Here is a 19,372-nt window from a genome sequence, read left to right on the forward strand (position 1 = left end):
TCCTTTAGATGATCGGTTTGAGTTAGTGCCCAGCTGGCAGCAGATGAAAGTCACACAGACGTGAGATAATCTCACTTCAGCAGCATATGTTAAAAGAAGCTGCTAGGCTCAGTGTTGTCCTTACTGGATTAGTGGTCCCGGTCTCAAAATACATTAAGATTTCACCTTTAATATAGATGTACTATCTCAATATACTATAGTATGATAGTATACTACCTCACTATGCTGAATTTTCTCTTAAAATGCTGAACTGTACATGCAGCCTTATGGCTGCCAACAAGAATTTTATGGGTACTATTCAAGTGGCTAACAGTATTTTCATTTACCTTTTTGATCTTCATTAAACGTTTTTTTGTAACGAATGTAAACATTAGGTTTTTACAGAGTATTAGTTTTTCATTAAAATACTATTTTCCACTGGAACAGCACCTTTAGAAGCAAGCTAGTTGACAGGGCTGGAAACCCAAATCCTTTAGCAACACAAAAACAAATCAAGAAAGTAGGAGGCACCCTTTCTTTGATAAATGAACAAACTAACCTAGCAAAGCAGAAAACATTTATCTTCCCTTGGAAATTAATATGTTACCATTGGAAAACTACTTCTTTAGTGAAATCCTACATACAAAATGTATACTGCAGTTCTCACAGCGTATAATTTTAACAATTACATACACGCTAAATATACACCAGGTCCATTCTAGCTTTTGCTATTATAGTAATATGAGAGAAGACTGCTGCTTTTATTGACATTTCCACAGTACTGCAGGTTGTAGTTCAGGTTACATCCTACAAGGATGAAGTTGCTCTTCCTGGTACAGCTTATTTCATTTTGACAACACGTACAAGTCATTCCTAAGTGTATTTACTGTTTTGTGCCTACAGTAGGCAAATGTGCTGGTATAGCTACTGAAACACCCTTCTATGAAGGCCTGGCTATACTATGTACATAGGATATTGCGATGGCCTTTATTTCTCTCACCTCTGGCTGAACACAGAACTGCTCTGGTGTATCAGTATTTCTACCATGGTGGGAAAATTGCAAAGTTCTTTCTTAAAATGCCATTGACTAAAATCAAACCATGATACAAAAATATATTCATTAGAAGTATGTTTGTTTCTACTTCACAAGCATTCAGATATGCAGAAGCTAAAATATGAGAATTCAAAAGGTGTTATACTTATTTAAATGTCATGATTTTAAGCAAATTGTGGAGGGATTTGCCAACGTGGAATGCTACACACCTATAGCTTTAACTCAGGGTAAGTACTGTGCTGCTCCAGCTTGGAAAACATGGACAGAGAGCTGTTACATGACCCAGTTTCTTAGAATAAAAAAAAAAACAAAACCAAAACTGAGCAAATTCTAACCATTTTTTTGGAAACATGTATAAAAAGGATAAATTTGAAGTGTTATTGGAGAGAGTAATGCATTGGAGAGTTTAGCATCCTGGCTTAAAATTCATGCTAGAGTCAAAATTTTCTATCATTGGTTTCACTGATGAGTGCAGCAAATTTATGTGCCCTCTTAATAAAAAAGGTTGCAACATAATCTGACAAATAGAGGCAGTCTGTTCAAATCAAGCAAACCCAAACTGAAGTTAGACAGCTGGCATGGGAATTTTAGTCCAAACAGTTCAAGTGTAGCAAAGCCATAAGCAACTGAAAATAGTCTCTTACAACAGTAAAAGTCTGACAAACGTAACAGTAAATAGTACCCTACTTCGTAAGTAGCTTTACTGAGATGGTTCACCAGATTTCATTAGTTTGCCTTAAAATTTAGTAGCACATCAGGTACTACTAGTTGGTAGTAAAAACTAGAATTCAATTTGTTCTGTGGCCTTGTGTTAACCTTCTCTGTCACTATATTCTTCATCTGTAGATAAAAAGCAAGCATAACTTTTCATGTTGCATATTTTAAGGGCTGACACTATAGCTGCTTTTCTTCCTAGAAATTAGTGATACCAGATAAAATTCATGATAGGAAGACTTAAAGGCCAACCAGCTAGCACTCTCTGTATTATGTTACAGATTCCATCTGGGGAACAGACCCACGCTTCCTTTGCATGGAAAGCAGAGCATGAGTAATGGTCTGCTAGGCTCTCAACTGAGAAGGGACTGGGTTGCAATGCTAGGACACACCCCAAAACTGAGAAGTTTCCTGTGTAGCATCTCCAGAGTAATGCCAGAGACTTTAGAGAAAGACTGTAATAGGTTTTATTGTTATTTACAAACCACAACAAATATTAAATATGTTGAAATATCATCATCTCTGCAAACGTAGACAATAGATTCACTAACAAGTAGAGCAACAGTTTTAGCTATGCATGCAGTGCCTTTCTTCCAGGAGTTGCAAAGTGCAGGTGACAAATATTATGTCAATCACATAGACAAAGAAGGGAAATTACACAGGGATTAAACAGCTTCGATAGATTGAAAATGGCTGTAAAGTTACAGACAATATTTTAAGCATATGATTTACCACTGAATTTTCTTATTAATAAAAAGTTATTTTCATATGCTCTTCAACACCAATTCCATATACCCTTCATAAACTGTTACTTGTCTCCCAGTACCACAGGCCCCTTGAGGATCTGAAGTAAAATCTGACGTCTTTTCTACTTTAATGCAGAACTAGTTTTGTACAGAATGACAGAGTGATGCAGAAGTGTTAGAAGACTGACAGGCAACAACAAACACACCACATAAATCTGGAACAGATGATGCACAGATTTTTGCAGTACAGAATTAACCATGACTGTATGTGCTGCTGCTGAACACTGAAAGAACGCGCAGGGAACAATGATGTTGAAAAGCTAAAATAGAAATTGAAGTTGGCTTTTGCATTAGACTTGAAAAATGAGGTACAATTTTCATTACTATCAGTCCGGACTGAAGTTGCCTGCACAGACAATCCCACTTAACATTCCTGCAAAGCGTGCATCGGTTCTTTTTAAAACTGAACCAAACCTCAAGATTCAAAGTTCTTAATCCTAAAGCAGAAGACCTCAACAAAAAATACAGATAATCCTGATAACAAAGTTAGAACAAAATCAGGAGTAATAGCTAAAATAATGAGCTTGTGCAAAGTTTTTCTAGATACTGATTCTGTTGGGGTTCTTTGTTTCTGAGTCCTGTCCCTAGGGTCCAACTGAAATAATGTGAACAGCTGTCCCCTTGTCTCATGTACTTGCGGGTTACGGTTCACTGCTGAAACGACCAGCAATCTTAATTTTCAGCACAGAACTAGCCTACAACCACCAGAGGCCACTGCTGTTCTTTGCCTTTTCCCTGCCTGTAGCTGGGCTGTAGTGAGTAGTCAGCTCACAGGGGCCCCCGCCAGCGTCACAGTCCTCCTTTCCGTATTTATCAATACTGCACTCCTGCAGAGAAAATTAAATACAGTACACTTTTTACTTGAAGATAGAAGAAGAAAAAAATATCTAAATATTGCTTACCCAACCCTAGCCTTCAGGAAGAAATGAAACCTTGCATTCCAAAAAACTGATTTCATTCTTTGATATGATTAAATTTGGTAGCTAAAGGCAAGTTTCTACATGCAATTTAATTAGGTATCTGAAAGGCATTTAACTTAAAACTGATGAAAAAAAATAGCTCCATACATTTGCCACAGAACAAGATAAATGAATTAACAAAGTGTTAATTAACATTCAGTGATATAAAAACTATTAATGTTTTGCTGCTATAGTTTACACGTGTCAGTATCCAGCCTGCTTATTTGTCAGGTGAAGACCCTGGTGACTGGAAAAAGGGAAACATTACACCCATTTTTAAAAAGGGTGGAAGGGAGGACCCTGGGAACTACCGACCTGTCAGCCTCACCTCTGTGCCTGGGAAGACCATGGAACAGATCCTCCCAGAAGCTATGCTGAGGACAGGAAGGTGGTTTGAGACAGCCAGCATGGCTTCACCAAGGGCAAGTCCTGCCTGACCGAACTTGTGGCCTTCTATGGTGGAGTGACTACATCAGTGGACAAGATAAGAGCTACGGATGTCGTCTAGCTGGACTTCTGTAAGGCCTTTGACACGGTGCCCCACAACATCCTTCTCTCTAAACTGGAGAGATATGGATATGATGGGTGGACTGTTTGGTGGATGAGGAATTGGTTGGATGGTCGCATCCAGAGAGCAGTGGTCAACAGCTCGATGTCCAGATGGACATCAGTGATGAGTGGTGTCCCTCGGGGGTCCAACTAGGACCAGTACTGTTTAAAACCTTCATCAGTGGCATAGACAGTGGGAATGAGTGCACCCTCAGCAAACTGGCAGACACCACCAAGCTGAGTGGTGTGGTTGACATGCCTGAGGGATGGGATGCCATCCAGAGGGACCTGGACAAGCTTGAGAAGTGGGCCCATGTGAACCTCATGAGGTTCAACAAGGCCAAGTGCAAGGTCCTGCACATGGGTCAAGGCAGCCCCCAGTATCAATACAGGCTGGAGGATGAAGGGATTGAGAGCAGCCCTGCCAAGAAGGACCTGGGGGTACTGGTGGATGAAAAGCTGGACATCACCCAGCAATGTGCGCTCACAGCCCAGAAAGCCAACTGAATCCTGGGCTGCAGCAGCAGAAGTGTGACCAGCAGGTCAAGGGAGGGGATTCTCCCCCTCTACTCCACCTGGAGTACAGCATTCAGCTCTGGAGCCCCCAACAGAAGAAGGACACGGACCTGTTGGAGTGAGTCCAGAGGAGGGCCACGAAGATGGTCAGAGGGCTGGAGCACCTCCCCTATGAAGACAGGCTGAGGGAGTTGGGGTTGTTCAGCCTGGAGAAGAGAAGGCTCCAGGGAGACCTTATAGGAGCCTGCCAGTACCTAAAGGGGGCCTACAGGAAAGCGGGAGAGGGACTTCTTACAAGGGCACGTAGGGATAGGACAAGGGGTGATGGCTTTAAACTGAAAGAGGGTAGATTTAGATTGGATGTAAGGAAGAAGTTCTTCACTGTGAGGGTGGTGAGGCACTGGAACAAACTGCCCAGAGAGGTTGTGGATGCCCCATCCCCGGCAGTGTTCAAGGTCAGGTTGGACGGGACTCTGAGCAACCTGATCTGGTTGAAGATGTCCCTGCTCATTGCAGGGGGTTGGACTGGATGACCTTTAAAGGACCCTTCCAACCCAAACCATTCTATGATTCTATTTTTTTTGATCAGCGATCTGAAGTACCTGCTTAATACTACCTGCAGAGACTACAGCAGTGACATTAAAGTAATGAATGTAATAAATGAGGACAGGATCATCCAGCTTGCTTAACTAAACCTACATGATATTAAGTGTGTTTTAATACAGGCTACGGAAACACTATGGTTTGAAATAAAGAACCCAGCCAAGTGCTGGCCATAAAGAATGGGGAGAGGAAAAAAGGCATATCCTGGAAAGCAACAAGAACTTGAGCATTTTAACAGCTGAGCAACTAAGCAGCACCAACCTGGCTCAGCGGGAGGTGGGTTTTGGATCAGTCTTTGGGTAAAGACTGAGTAGCAAAAAAAAAGGTCATTTTATCACTGTAGGCAGCATTCTCATAGCAGTTCCCTTTGTACAGATATACACCCTTTATAAAAGGGTATTTAAAAATTAAAAGATGCAGGAGGAAAATGTAACTCAGAAAGCTTTGGAATCTTACATAGATCAAACTAGAGAGATGATGAAAAAAGATTAATCAAGGCACCCATCAAAAGCGAGTATTTTGTACTTTTAATTTAGCAAGGAAGAGGTGCAATAAAAATCTCATTTTAGAAACTGAAGCCCTATGAATTCAAACCCAACATACAGCCGTGTCTTCAGAGACAATGAAACCCGTGGAGCCCTGGAACAAGCCATCAATAAAAGCATCTCCACCTTTATCGATACCTTTCCAGAGGGCACACTTCCACCGCACACAGGCGACAGCATTCAGTATTATGGCTTATGACAGCGAAAACCTGCTGTTAAGTGATCTTTTATGCCCCCCCCCCCCTTCTCCAGGTCTCCTCACGCAGTACGCGACTCAGGCAGCAGAGCTCAGAGAGGTCACAGGCCGACCGGGATTTTAAGCAGCAAACCCCGACAGCCCTGACAGGGATGAGTGCTGGAGGCGAACGCCTTTCCGAGCCCCGTGTCCGCCCTGCAGACTGTTACAGAGCTCTCGGGCTAAAACCAGAACTCGGGGACGGCGCAGAGAACGATCGCCCCCAGGGAACGGCGCCTGAGGGCCCGGCCGCCCCGGGACCTGAGGCCGCCCCGGGACCTGAGGCCGCCCCGGGACCTGAGGCCGCCCCGGGACCTGAGGCCGCCCCGGGACCTGAGGCCGCCCCGGGACCTGAGGCCGCCCCGGGACCTGAGGCCGCCCCGGGACCTGAGGCCGCCCCGCCCGTTTCTACGCTCTGAATGGGAAACTTCAACCCTCCTGCGGGAGCCACAGAGCACGCAGACCCGGGGCGCCGGCTCCTACGGCCAGGAGGAGCGGAGGCCCCGACCGCGCCACACACAACCGCACTCCACCAGCGCCCGCCGCTTCCCGCCACCCGTACGCATGCGCCGCCACACCCGGATGTACCACCCCCCGTTAAGGCGCGCAGCCACATAAATCCTCCTCCCCCCAACCTCGCCACCTGGCGCATGCGCAACTAAGCCTCCCTGCCACCGCCCCTCCGCGACCTCTTTGACACCGCCGGGTACCCCCCCCCCCCGCCCCGAGGCGCCCTCAGTGCGCCTGCGCCGCCTGCCCTTGCCGTGAGTTCGCTTCTAGCCCTGCTCGCTTTTCTCCCTCCCTCCCACGGCGGGCCGCTGTGCGCCTGCGCCAGCTCCCCCCCCCCCCCCCGCGGCCTACTCCCACGGCGCCGAGTCCCCGTCGGCCCCCGTATAGGGCCGGGTTCGTTCTCTCTCTCTCTCTCTCTCTCTTTCTTTCTCGTCCCCGCCCCCCCCCGGTCCTCCTCCCTTCACCAACCGCCGCGTCCTTCCGCCGTTGCCAAGTGTGTGTGTGTGTGCGCGCGCTCGAGGAGGGGAGGGGGGAGGGAGGGGGTGGGGGCAGCCATGCCGAGGGGGCGGCCTTCCAAAGGCAGCAGGGAGAGTAGCAGGGCCGGCACCGAGTCAGGTAAAGAGCGCGGCCGGGCTGAGCGGGATAGGCGCCCGGGGAGGTGGAAGAAGAGAACGGGGCGCGGCGAGAAGGCGGAAAGGAGGAGAGAGAGAGGAAAAAAAAAAAAAAAAAAAAGCCTCCGCGGGCTCCGCATATAGTCCCCGGATATGGGGGAGGAAGGCCGGGTCTATTGTGTGAGTGTATAGGCGAGAGAGGGCGGAGGGGAGGGAGGGGAGCCTGGCCCGGCCCTGCGGAATGATACCGAGCGGGTAGCTCCCGCCGCCACACACGGCGGCGGCGGCGGCGGGGGTAGCGAGTGCGGTTGGCCCGCCGGGCCCTGCCGCTCTGCCCGCGGCCTGTCGGGGAGCGGTGGCTCGCCGTAATGGCCCCTTCACCCGCAGAAGGTGCGGGGGGGACGAAGCGGCCGCGGCGCAGGCCGTTGCCTTGGCTTCTTTGCCCGCGGTGGGGAAGGGTTTCTCGGCCCAGGCCGGCGGCCTTGCCTTCCTCTTCCTCCCGGTGCTGCCGGGGCAGGTGGCGGAGCGGGTGAGGGCCGGAGGGAGAGCCCGGCCGGGCTTGCGGCGGGCAGGACAGGAAGGCTCCCGACTCCTTCCGCCTCTCGTGCCTTTTTTTTTTTTTTTTTTTTCTTCCCCCCCCCCCTTTTTTTTTCCTTGCCCCCTCGCACTGCCTCCCCCCTCCTCCCCTCTCCCCCGGGCGAAATTAATTAGCCCTTCGAATAAAGGATGATAAACGAGTGAAACTAAGATTCCACTCTCCCATTTTTCTGATTACGAGAAGGAGGGTTTGCTTGTTTTGAGGTTTTGAAAAACACCTTTGTAGCCGTTTTCTTTGTGAGTATATGTATCAGAAAGAGCTGGTGGTCTTTCCCAAACGTTTACTAGCGCGTGTCACTCTTTATTTTCTAATCTTTGCTTGCATTTTAGCGTCGTTGATGACTACAGAATACTTCAGGGTGGGATTGCTTTGATGGGCTTGGGGGTTTTTTGACAGCAGTTTGTAGCTAGCGAGTTTTACGGCTCTTTTGTGTAGTTCGTTCCTGTTGACCTTACTAAGGATCCATGAGTAGTATCTGAATAAAGCCCGCAAACTGCAAAAATCCTGTGTTTCGGGTAGACCTAAACCCCTCTTCAGTGACTTCTCTTTCAGCACAAGCTTGTGGCCATAGATACTTTTTTTTTTTTTAAACCAGAGAGAACAGGGAGAGGTTTCATAAAACATTCAAATACCATGGATCTTTCTGTCATGAAAAGTCAACTCATTAATATTTTCAGTATATATTTAGAATGTCTGGTTTTCTGAATGCTTGCAGATGAGCTCTGGCTTTTCAAGAGGAATGTGTAGGTGAGCCTTCTGTGGAATACATCTTGTAGAATCTGTAGAATTACTGGCAGGAAAAAAAAAAAGTAATGCTATACTGTTACATGAGTGTTGTGAAGCTGGGTAAAATGTTTTCTCCAGTATGGAAAGCCAAATGGGCCACAGGAAGTTTTTATTATATTTTTTTGTTGTTGTTGAAGCCCTTGATCTCAGCTCTAAATAAGTATAGAAAGAAGGACACAAAGAGCTTTGGCTGTTAGCCGTTTTGGAAGCTGTGGTTTGGGGTTTTTTTAAAGTTTATTTTAACTGTCTACTTAATTCTCTATTAGTTTTTGCAAGGGTACGCATGTATCATATGCATGTAAGCTCCTATAATAATGGCACGGTGTATGAATGAGAAAAAGATCAAGACTGACACAAGCTGTCCAGAAAAAGTGCCTTCTAGCTCTATCCCTTTTGCCTGTGGTTGGATCTTGATCTTAGACCCTTCCTATGCTAAGAGGTATGGCTGACAGGACTTACTGTGGGTTCAATCATATTTTGTATTTTTCATATATTTAATTTTTAAAATATTAATGAAATTGTTTCATAGGGGTAGTTTGATTGCAGACAGTGATTTAGAATTACAGGGTCTAGGGCTACCACAGGGATTCAGAGACTTCTACAGTCTGCAATTGCAAGGCCTCTGCCTTGTATAGGCAGATTTCGTGGATTCTGGAGTTTTTGGTCCTTGAGATTTCAGCAGTTTGGGAAAACGGCAAAGTCGGTGTTGGCAAGCATCACATTTTTTTCTACACTTATATGTGGCTGAAAGAAGGTCATGAATGAAGAAGCTGGCTGAGCAGGACGGCTTGGATCTGGGAAATTTACGTTCTCAGAATATTTGGCTGTTTGCGCCATTCAGATACAGGCTGACAGACTTTGAAAACTGGCTGTGAATTCCATAGGCTTTGCTTTTAGCAGCAGGAATTTTATTTAGAAAATAGCTGTTACAAAAATAAATTTCTTATCTTTTGCTTAGGAAACTGTACGTTTTTAGGTGTTTTTCCTTTTTAGTGTGTGCCCTCAGAATTCCTACAACCCTGGTATGCTAATGTCTTTCACGGAAGAGAAGTGTTGCTGTCTGTAGTTGTACAGTCTGTATGTTTATGATAATACAGCTTTGTTCTAGGAAAATAAAGTATGTTAGAGAAAAAACTGAACTCTAGGCAGGAACAGTCAAAGCAGTATCTTGAACCTCAATGGCTGCTATTCTAAGAGAACTTCTTTTGTATTGGTAGTGTTTTCCCCAAACTGTCTTGTAATTATCTCTCTCTCTCTCTCTCTCTCTAACTTAATTGGACTGTTCAAGTTGACCTCTCTGATGGGCACAAACTGAAATACAGGATGTTTGGGCTGAGCATAAGGAAACACTTTTACACTTTTACTTCAACAAAGCACTGGCATTGGTTATACAAGGAACTTGTGGAGTCTCCTTCCATAGAGAGATTTAAAAAACGCTTATATGCAATCCTGGGCAACTGGCTGTAGGTGGCACTGCTTGAGCAGAGGGGTTGGGAAAGATGACATCCAGAGGTCCTTTCCAACCTTAACCAGTCTGTGATTCTCCTTTGAGGTGGATGCAGTATAGGGTATGATTCTCAAGAAGCTTAAAAGAGCTAATCTTCTGCAATTTGGGGTTTTGCTACTCCTTGATTCTTGCTCTGGCTGCTTAGCAGCGGCTGTATAGCAAATCCTTCTACAGAGGTGCTGCAAGTCCTTGGCTCTTGCCTTTCTGGAAGTTTCAGGATGAGACCTTGTATGTATATTAAGCAAGAAGAATGCATTAGAAAAAATGCTACTCTGTGCAGATGCTTTTAAAGGAAGAAAAGGACAAACAGCTCTTAACACATAATTGGTGTTAACACACTAATAGTACCCTTACACAGGTTCTTGTGACATAGCCTCTAACCTAAGAAGGAAGTTAAAGAATTATTCATGTGTGTGGCCTCGGAGTTTCCAGTGTGGCTGCTGTGATTATAAGTAACCTGCATTACAGCATTTGAGCTGTCAGAGTTTCAGGCCATGTGAATTTTCTGTAGTCTGTTGGGTGTCGTTGCCAACATTCATTTGAGAACCACTGGCGGAGGGGCAGTTCTGTTTTCTCTATTCCCTTAGGAATCTCTGTAAGACACTAGAAAGCGATTTCCACTGCTATTGTGCAGCTAAGGTAGCACAAAGAAAACACGCAGGGCAACATTTATTGGGTTTTATTTATTTTGGTATATGTTTTCTTATGCCCCTACCTGAATATACTTATTTCTCTGATTTAAGCTTGTATATCTTAGCGATACTTTCTTAGTTAATACTACCTCAAACTGTTAGATGTACTTTTAGTTTTACTAGCTGACGTTGCATAAGATATTCTTTGTATGCTTTCTTTAAGATATTGGTGTAATAGAAGATGCTAATTTTAAATATTTTTGGAGCTTGAGAGAAGTGCCTAAAAATTGAAAAGAAAAAGCCTTGAAACACACAAGTGTTTCGGAAGATGCGATATGATTTTGCTTTGAGAAAAGCTTTTAAAAATATGGTAGGCCTCACAGTGTAAGGATGTTATTTTGAAAAATCTTACTAAACTCTTTGTTTTAATTAGAATTTAGCAATGAAGAGTTGCTATTAAGCTGGAATTGAAATAAATACCAGGCTTTCACTGTTCAGTTAGCTAATGAAAAGACAATGTTTGAAGACATATTTGTTACAGATCCAGAGTAATATTTTGGGTGCTTGTGGCAATTTTATTAGCTACTATAGTGGACCTGGGTTTTCTATAGGTCCTGTGAAAACTGGAGACTTTGTCACTGGTTCTTTCTCTTAATTTGTGAGAATTTCCATTTTGTCCCAGTAAATGTGTAGCTGTTGCCACGAGTTGGTAGTCACTGCTTCGCTATTTCTGTCATTATTTCAGGTGTATGAGAAGGATTTTGAGGACTCTGTTGCTGTTCTTGGAGCCTCAGTCTTCTTTTCTTCCCCTAAATTTTCCTTCCCTATAGTGAAGGTCCTCTCTATTTGTACCAGTGCTGTTTGTTACTGTTTGAATAGCAGCAACATGAAATGGCTAGTTTTGACTTTCACAACTGTCTGATCATTCTCAAAAAGCAGAAGAGGAATTCTTGAAACAGCAAAGTGAAATACTTGCAGGGTGTACTGAAGCAGTTTTTAAGCCCCGAGTGTATGTCCTGTATTTAAACCCAAAGGCTACTTCTACACGTTTAAGCTGAATTCCTTTGTGAGTGCAGTTAAAACTGAGTATGTTGTGCCTTCAGAGGGCCTGAATTTTAACATACTTCACATATGAAGAGTCGTAAATATTAAATACACTAAGATAAGAAACACAGAGGAGGAGATGTAGCTTTAAGTCTGCCTCTGCAGAGCTGGCTGTATTTTTTGCTGCCTGTCAGTCCTCTAGCATCAGTTAGGGTGTGGGTAGATTGAATTGGGAGAAAGTCAGTTCTGAGGCTTTACATTCCAATTTTGTATTACTGAAGAAAAATGCAACTTGAACTTACCGGTTAGGTCTTCCCTGAATTTATACTATGTGGAATATTTTAGTAGTGCACTAGGATTTTATATGGTGACGTCTGACTGACAGGAGAAGAATGAGTGAGTGATGTTGGGCAGGCAAGAATGAAGAGGTGGTGGTACTGCTTCTGTGATGTGGGCCAAATCTTTTAAATGTGATAGGTGTAGGTATTTGCTTTTTCAAACGTGCAGGAGGGACAACTGGCCAAACTTTAGCCTTAGAAAAGATAATCTTTAGGCTTTAATAGTGATACTTTTGTTTGGTCATCTCGCTGTTCTGCAGTAACAAAATCTAGGTTTGTGTATGAGGGGTGTGTTGGGTCTTAATGAGAAGAAGAGAGACTTAGATTACACTGGTGTACTTTAATTCCACATTAGTTCCTCACTATACTTGATATATGTCTATGCTTTTTCCCCAGTGATCTATGCAGTTAAATAACTTGTGTTTAAGTTCTGGCTGTGTGATAACCTCAGCCCTTGTTCTGTCCCTTCTCCGTAGCTTTCTGCCAGTTGCAGGTCCTTGTTATTTTATTCCCTATTGCAGTTGAGCTCATACCTTCATACCTCATTCTTTCCTATGCATTAAGTGCTTCCAAATGTAATTAAATGTCTGTTTGAGACCTCTCATGTCTTTTTCTTTTGAGTTTTTCTGCTGTAGTTGGATTGCATTCACTCTTGGGAAGAGGGAAGATCATCTAGCAAATAATTTAATTCTGAAATTTCTGTTAACAGTGTAGTGGCTGGGCACAGGTAACGGTCAAGGTCTCAAGCATGAGACATCCCAATCGTGTAAAAACAAACAACTGAAAAATACTAGCTTGGTATATTCATATGCAGGTGTCAAAAAAAGTGTTAACTCCTGGTTTGGAATATTTAGCAGTAAATATACCAATATTTACCTAAATGTCAGATGAAGCTATCAGAGTTGGTTAAAGAAATGCCAATTTTCAGTTGTCTGTGTAGATTAGGATGACGTGGATGGTATCTCTATGTGGTGGGTTGACCCTGGCCAGCAATTAAGCACCCTCCAGCCACTCGCTCACTTCCTCCTGCAGTAGTAGGGTGGTAGAGAATTGGAATAGCAAAAGCAAGAAAAAGTGTGTAGGTTGGGATGAAGACAGTTTAATAAATGAAGGGGGAAAGTAAAAAAACCCAACCAAACAAACACCAACCACAAAACCCCCAAATGATGAACCAACAAAAAACCCAAACCAAGTGGTGCAAAGGCAAACATTCCCCACCTCTCACAAAAGCAGACTGATGCTCAGTCAGTCTCTGAGCAAAGACTACCTTGGAAGGACTACCCCTGAGTTTGTATTGCTGAGCCACCCTCATCCTGCTCATTGCAGGGGCAGAGTGAGAAACAGAGAAGGCCTTCACACTGTACAAGCACTGTTCAGCAATAGTTAAAGCATTGGTGTGTTGTCAGCATTGTTTTAGTCACAAATTAAAACGCAGCACCATACGGGCTGCTATGAAGAAAGTTAACTCCATTCCAGCCAGACCCAGTACAATCTATTTAACATCTAACCAGTCCTGTCGGGCTTCTCTGCTGCCTGCAGCGCATCAGTGTGACTGTGCAACTTCTGGAGTCATCTGTGGTCTCCAAAGGAGTGCAGCTGCTTTGTGTTGGCAAATGCCGAGCAATTGGCACCTGGACATCCATCCCAGCAGTGTGCTCCTGGAAGCTAAGTATCTGGACTGGTACTACTTTAAATACCAGATTAAGTATTGGCTAAAATGTAATAAAACTGCCTTGTCTTATATGAGCAAATCTTGCTTGATTTCTGGATTTTGGTCCAATACATAGACTGAGAGTTGAGTCTTTCCCCCTGCTCCTCCCTTCAAAAGTCATGAGGAATGGCTGTTTGCTGTTTTTGTTTAAGAATGCTGACCAAGGTTTAAACTAACCTGATTCTTTTATGATTGCAGAACTAAGCAAAATGTTTTAATGATTCATTATCTTTTGTGCTCTATGACTTCAAGTGTAGTATGAGGAAATATTAACATTGCCGCCCCTGTTTTGTTCTCTTGTTCTCCCACTTTCTTTCCGCTCATAAGTGAGTAAATAGGTTTTGATAGGGTCAGACCCTTTTGTTCCTAGACTTGCCAGCTGCCATTTAACTTCAGTGACAAGTTTTCATCCATGAATTCCGCAAGCTTGAGTGTTGTATTCGCTGTGTCCTCTCAGTCGGATGCGAGTAGGCTATTGGAGATCTAATAAGGCTGTGCTGCATTTACAGCTGAATGAGTCCATCTGCGCCTTGCAGAGAGGACTGCAGGCTGTCATGAGGCACAGTGCTGCTTACATAAGGAAGGAATGGTTGGGAGTGCTCTAATTCTGTCTTCCTCCTTCCACATTGAGTTGTCATCAGTGGCTTATAGCAGAGAGCACCTGCTTGCTGACTCAACTCCCGAGGTCAAGTTTTCATGAAGGCTGTATCACAGAAATCTGTAGCTGAGTTGACCCGAAGCTTCATTGCTGCTGCTTCTCTGTGAGGGACAATTAATTTGAAAAGAACTTAAAGGCTGTAGCGTTAAAGATTGTAACATTAAGAGTATTTTAAAAGTCCATCTTTATTATCATTGATAGGTACTTTGTAAATCGGATTCTGGTATTTTTGGACACTTTGGACAAACTGTAAGCATACAGACAAAATGTATGTTTGACAGTGCGTAATGAGCTCAGTCCTCCCCTGTTTAATTGTATTGATGCTTGACTGTCTCTCTCAAGCTGTGATGGAATAGGGCTGATTTATGTTGCAACTAGACAAACATGCCAATTGGAGGGAAGGAAAAAAAAAGACAGTAGCTTTTGCACTGTTTCCATGCAGCTAATATTAATAAACGTCAGTGTTCTAAACTTTGCAGCTGTTCAGCGAGGTTTATCAATTGTTGTACTGTGCAGACCTAAAAGGATCACTTATTTTTCAGGGGCTTAGTTACTCTGATACTCATTTTGTATTTTCTCTGTGTGTGTGTTTGTTTATGGATGTCAGTAAGTAGCTTCTCTCTAGTAAGAGCATGCCAGCTTTTCATGTGATTCAGTTAATGTCATCTCTAACTAAAAACCTCAAAACTTTTGATTCTGTGTTGTTGACTTGAATGGCATTCTGTTAGTTCATTAACAGTTAGCAGACTTGTGTTTTTGTCTGGACAGTGTGTATCTGACAATAAATAGATTGCTTAATCTGTGTACTTTATATTTTTCTGAGAGCATAGGCACCATATTAGGAATTTATGATAGGGTTGCTAATCTGATAAATGGTGAATTATGACCATCAAACACTATGCCACTTATGTCGGTATTTTCATTTTGTTTCTCTTTGGTACGCAAGGGAAGTTTAGAGTTGCACTTTTTTAATTAACAAATTCTCAGTGCATTTAAAAGTACAGGTTCCATACGCCACTGCCAACTTCTTGAATTGGCATCATCTGTGTAGTTTTGGTATTCAAAAATATTAGCCTTTAAGATAGATTCAGTATTTTGCAGCATTTGACTTGTTTCATGATCCAGGCTGATGCATCTGAAAGCATTTTTTTTCTCTCATATAAGGAAAGATGGTTGCACAACTGGGTTTTATTGCTGATTTCCCTGAAATATGGTAGGCTATTACTTTGAATTGCTATGATAAAGAGGTATCAGTGTAAATAGTGTCTTCATCTGGTTATTAATTATTGCAACAAAAAACTCTCAAACTTTTATTTCATTTTTATATTGAAATGAAGACAGACCCAAGTCATACTTTATGAGTCTGTGACACCTGCCTGAAAAGTCAAAATGTAGCTCACTTGCTTGTTACTGTTTTTAATTTGCAATGTCTTTCCTGTTTTTCTGTTTTCCCCGTTTTAAACACAACTTAACAGTTTTGTCCTTGCAGTTATCCAATTGCATGATTTCAGTAGGGATATTATTCTGAATACACTCCTTGTTGCTGGAAGAATAAAATAAAAAGTCACTTCCTGTATCTTTAAGAAAAGGGAGCTGTGCAACTCTCAGAAATACCCAGTATTTGTCTGGTAATAGAGGACCAAACTATTTTAGTGAGAATACAAGTGAAAGAAGATGATTATAGTCTCATCTTTCCCTTAAGCTACTTCAGACATAGCATTAATGAATAAATGAATTTGTGTTTTAATTTTAATGTGCACTAGATCCTGCCCTTTGAGTGAAAGTGAAACAATTGAACTTTCAGAGTTCTTTTAAATCCAAACTGGACTGTTTTTCTATTCTTACCGGCTGTAACTACTTAGAGCAGTCTTCAGCTTGATTGTCCAATAGTTGAGCCTTTGAAGATTTCTGGCATCTAACCTTAATTGATATGCTCTGCCTTATCCTTAAGGTTTTCTGCAGTGAGAGTGCTCTGCCAAGTCAAGCTGGACCTTACAGTCCAGTTGCTGATTCTGGGGTCCAGTTCTGACTCCCAAACATCATTTTTTTTGCTCTTTAGCAGTATGAAAGATAGGACCAAAAAAGCAGAAGATTTGGCTTTGGAAAGAGTTAAGAAGATTTTCTTTGAAAGAGTAATGCTAGAGATGTTAACAGATGTAAGCAATGAATTTTCTAAATGTGTGCTTTCTACTACTACTTCCTTGGGGTCTGAGGGTCTTTTAGGAAGGTGGAAAGGCTTGCAGGCAGCTTGGGTTTATGATGACCCATGAACTAGTCTTGAGAAACTCATGTTTTGACATGGGGTGTGATATGCTCAACTCCTCGTTTCCCAGAGTCTAGGCTGTTTTTTCTTACCTATGAAATATTTTAAGGTTATGTTTCTGTTACCCCTTTCTGTTTATTTTAGTGGTGATCATTTCCTTCTTTTTGAAGAAAAGCTGAAATATCTTCATGCTGCATATCTCTGCATCAGGTGCTATGAGTTCATACACTTAGAGTCATCAATTTATTGAAACGTCACAAGGATATTTGATTTTTCATTAACATACAGTTAATTTAAACTCCTTTTTGAATTCCAGAAGAAAATTCATAGCTTGTAGATTAGTCAGTATTGTGGTTGATACAGATATGATTCACATCTTAATAAAAATGATATGTAGAAATGTTATTGACCTAAAAAGTAAGCAATTTGGTAATAATATTCAGACGCTAGTGAGCGTGTTGCTTTTTTTGTGTTTCAAATTGTAGAGAAGTTAGCACCTTTGATTTTTTCAAAGTTACACTTTGGGTACTTCAGTTGCTTAGGTGTTGTTTTTCTATGTTGTCCAGTGTCTTTGATCTCCAGAGTGAGTGTTTAAAGATGACAATCTCTTTGGTTCATGGAGAAGGTTTAAAGCCCTTTCTGAAATCATGGATTGGACCATTTTTCTGTTGTCAGTTTAAAGTGAGAGGTCAGGCCTTCATGGGGTTGAACAATCACTCCCTTTTCTAGGGGAAAAGACTTTCAGAATCATAGAAAGTTTTGGGTGGAAGGGACCTTACAGATCGTCTAGTTCCAACCCCCCTGCCATGGGCAGAGACACCTTCCACTTAGACCAGGTTGCTCCAAGCCCCATCCAACCTGGCCTTGAACACTCCCAGGGATGGGGCATCCACAACCTCGCTGGGCAACCTGTTCCAGTGCCTCACCACCCTCCCAGTGAAGGATTTCTTCCTTACATCTAATCTAAATGGTACTCTACCAAGCAGATCCCTGAAGAGGCCAAAGTCTGCTCTCCTGAAGTCCAGGGTAGCGAGCTTGCTGTACACCTTCCTCCCTGCCCTAAGGATCTTGAACTCCGCCATTTCATGGTCACTGCAGCCAAGGCTGCCCTTGAGCTTCACATTCCCCACCAGCCCCTCCTTGTTGGTGAGAACAAGGTCCAGCATAGGACCTCTCCTCATTGGCTCCTCCATCACTTGGAGAAGGAAGTTATCCTCAACACATTCCAGGAACCTCCTGGGTTGCTTATACCCTGCCGTGTTGTCCCTCCAACAGATACTGGGGTGGTTGAAGTCCCCCATGAAGACCAGGACTTGTGAAGCTGAGGCTGCTCCTATCTGTCTATTGAGGGCTTCATCCACTCGGTCTTCCTGGTCGAGTGGCTTGTAGCAGACCCCCACTATAATGTCACCTGTCCCTGCCCTCCCTTTGGTCCTGACCCATAAGCTCTCAGTCAGCTCCTCATCCATCCCCAGGCGGAGGTCCATGCATTCCAGGTGGGCATTGACATAGAGGGTGACACCCCCTCCTCGTCTCCTCTGCCTGTCCTTCCTAAAGAGCCTCTATCCTTCCATTCCAACACTCCGGTCACAGCAGCCATCCCACTACATCTCCATGATGCCAATAAGATTATAGCCCTGCAGGCGTGCACGTCCCTAACTCCTGTTGTTTATTCCCCATGCTGTGTGTGTTTGCATAGGGGCGTTTAAGTTGGGCCCCAGTGAAGATGACTTAATGGCTGGAGTGGCTGGGATTCCTTTGTGCTGCTCTTCAGCTGCTCTCCTGCTGACCTGTGATGCCTCTTGAGGCTCTGGGCATCTATTGCTGGCACTGGCATCAAACTGGTAGTGGGAGAGGGATGGATTGAGGTTCCCTCCTGCAGCAACTTTAGTTTAAAGCCCTCTTCACCAGCTTGGCAAGCCTATGACGAAGATGCTCTTCCCCTTCTCTGACAGATGGACCCCGTCAGCCCCCAGCAGACCAGGTTTTTCAAAGCGAGTCCCATGGTCTAAGTAGCCGAACCCCTAGCTGTAGCACTGGTCCTGTAACTATTTGTTGATTTGCCAGATTTGACTGGCCCTTTCAAACCTTTTCCTTTGACCAGGAGGACTGATGAAAAAACTACCACCGCTCCCAGGGCTCTGTAGTCCTTCTTGATACTCCTCAGACAGCTCCTGGCTGTATTACTGGTGCCCACGTGAAACGAGAACAGCGGATGATAGTTGGTGGACCGTATGAAGCTTGGTAATATCTCGGTGACATCCCTGATATGAGCCCCTGGTATGCAGCCCACCTCTCTAGCAAATGTGTCAGTTGGCAAATGGGTGCCTCTGTACCTCTCAGAAGAGAATCGCCTACTAGGAAAGCTTCTTGCTTTACATTTTCATATAGTCCAAGTACTGGAGTAGATTTTTCTTTCACCTGTCTTTTTCTTATCATGTCAGTATTTACAGAAACTGATTTTGTGCCCTTTATTATACTCAGGTATGTTTATCACAAGGACACTTAAAGGACAGTGTCTTGTAATTAAAGCTGTGCTTTTCAGCTTTTGAAATGTGAGCCTTTCAGAGATGTTATTGATAGTGCCTGCATATACTATGAATTTACAGCTGAGAGTCCTTTAAAGGTTGCAGTAGGTTTAAGCTTATATATGTGAAAGATTTGTGATACTTAAGCAAAGTGTTTCTGTCTGACAGAAAGCTGTATAACTAAACTTTGCAAAGCAAAAGTTAATTGGGCAATTTAGTCCAGAAA

At 43.4% G+C, this 19,372-nt stretch overlaps 1 protein-coding gene across 8 annotated transcripts in view; it reads left to right on the top strand.

Moving 5' to 3' along the window:
• The first annotated feature begins 6,690 nt into the window (after nt 1–6,690).
• The window catches only part of ZNF236 (zinc finger protein 236), a 98,199-nt gene continuing 85,517 nt past the window's right edge, over nt 6,691–19,372 (top strand). For 5 of the 8 annotated variants that reach the window (XM_049830162.1, XM_049830165.1, XM_049830164.1 and 2 more), the window contains exon 1: nt 18,363–18,898. The gene's annotated coding sequence lies outside the window, so the exon portion shown is untranslated. Of the gene's footprint in view, nt 6,725–6,812; nt 6,864–7,025; nt 7,086–18,362; nt 18,899–19,372 lie in introns of those variants that run through there. The other 3 variants (XM_049830170.1, XM_049830168.1, XM_049830167.1) reach the window with 3 other exon arrangements.

The sequence above is a fragment of the Accipiter gentilis genome, chromosome 27 (genome assembly GCF_929443795.1).
Source record: "Accipiter gentilis chromosome 27, bAccGen1.1, whole genome shotgun sequence".
Classification (NCBI taxonomy): Eukaryota; Metazoa; Chordata; class Aves; order Accipitriformes; family Accipitridae; genus Astur; species Astur gentilis.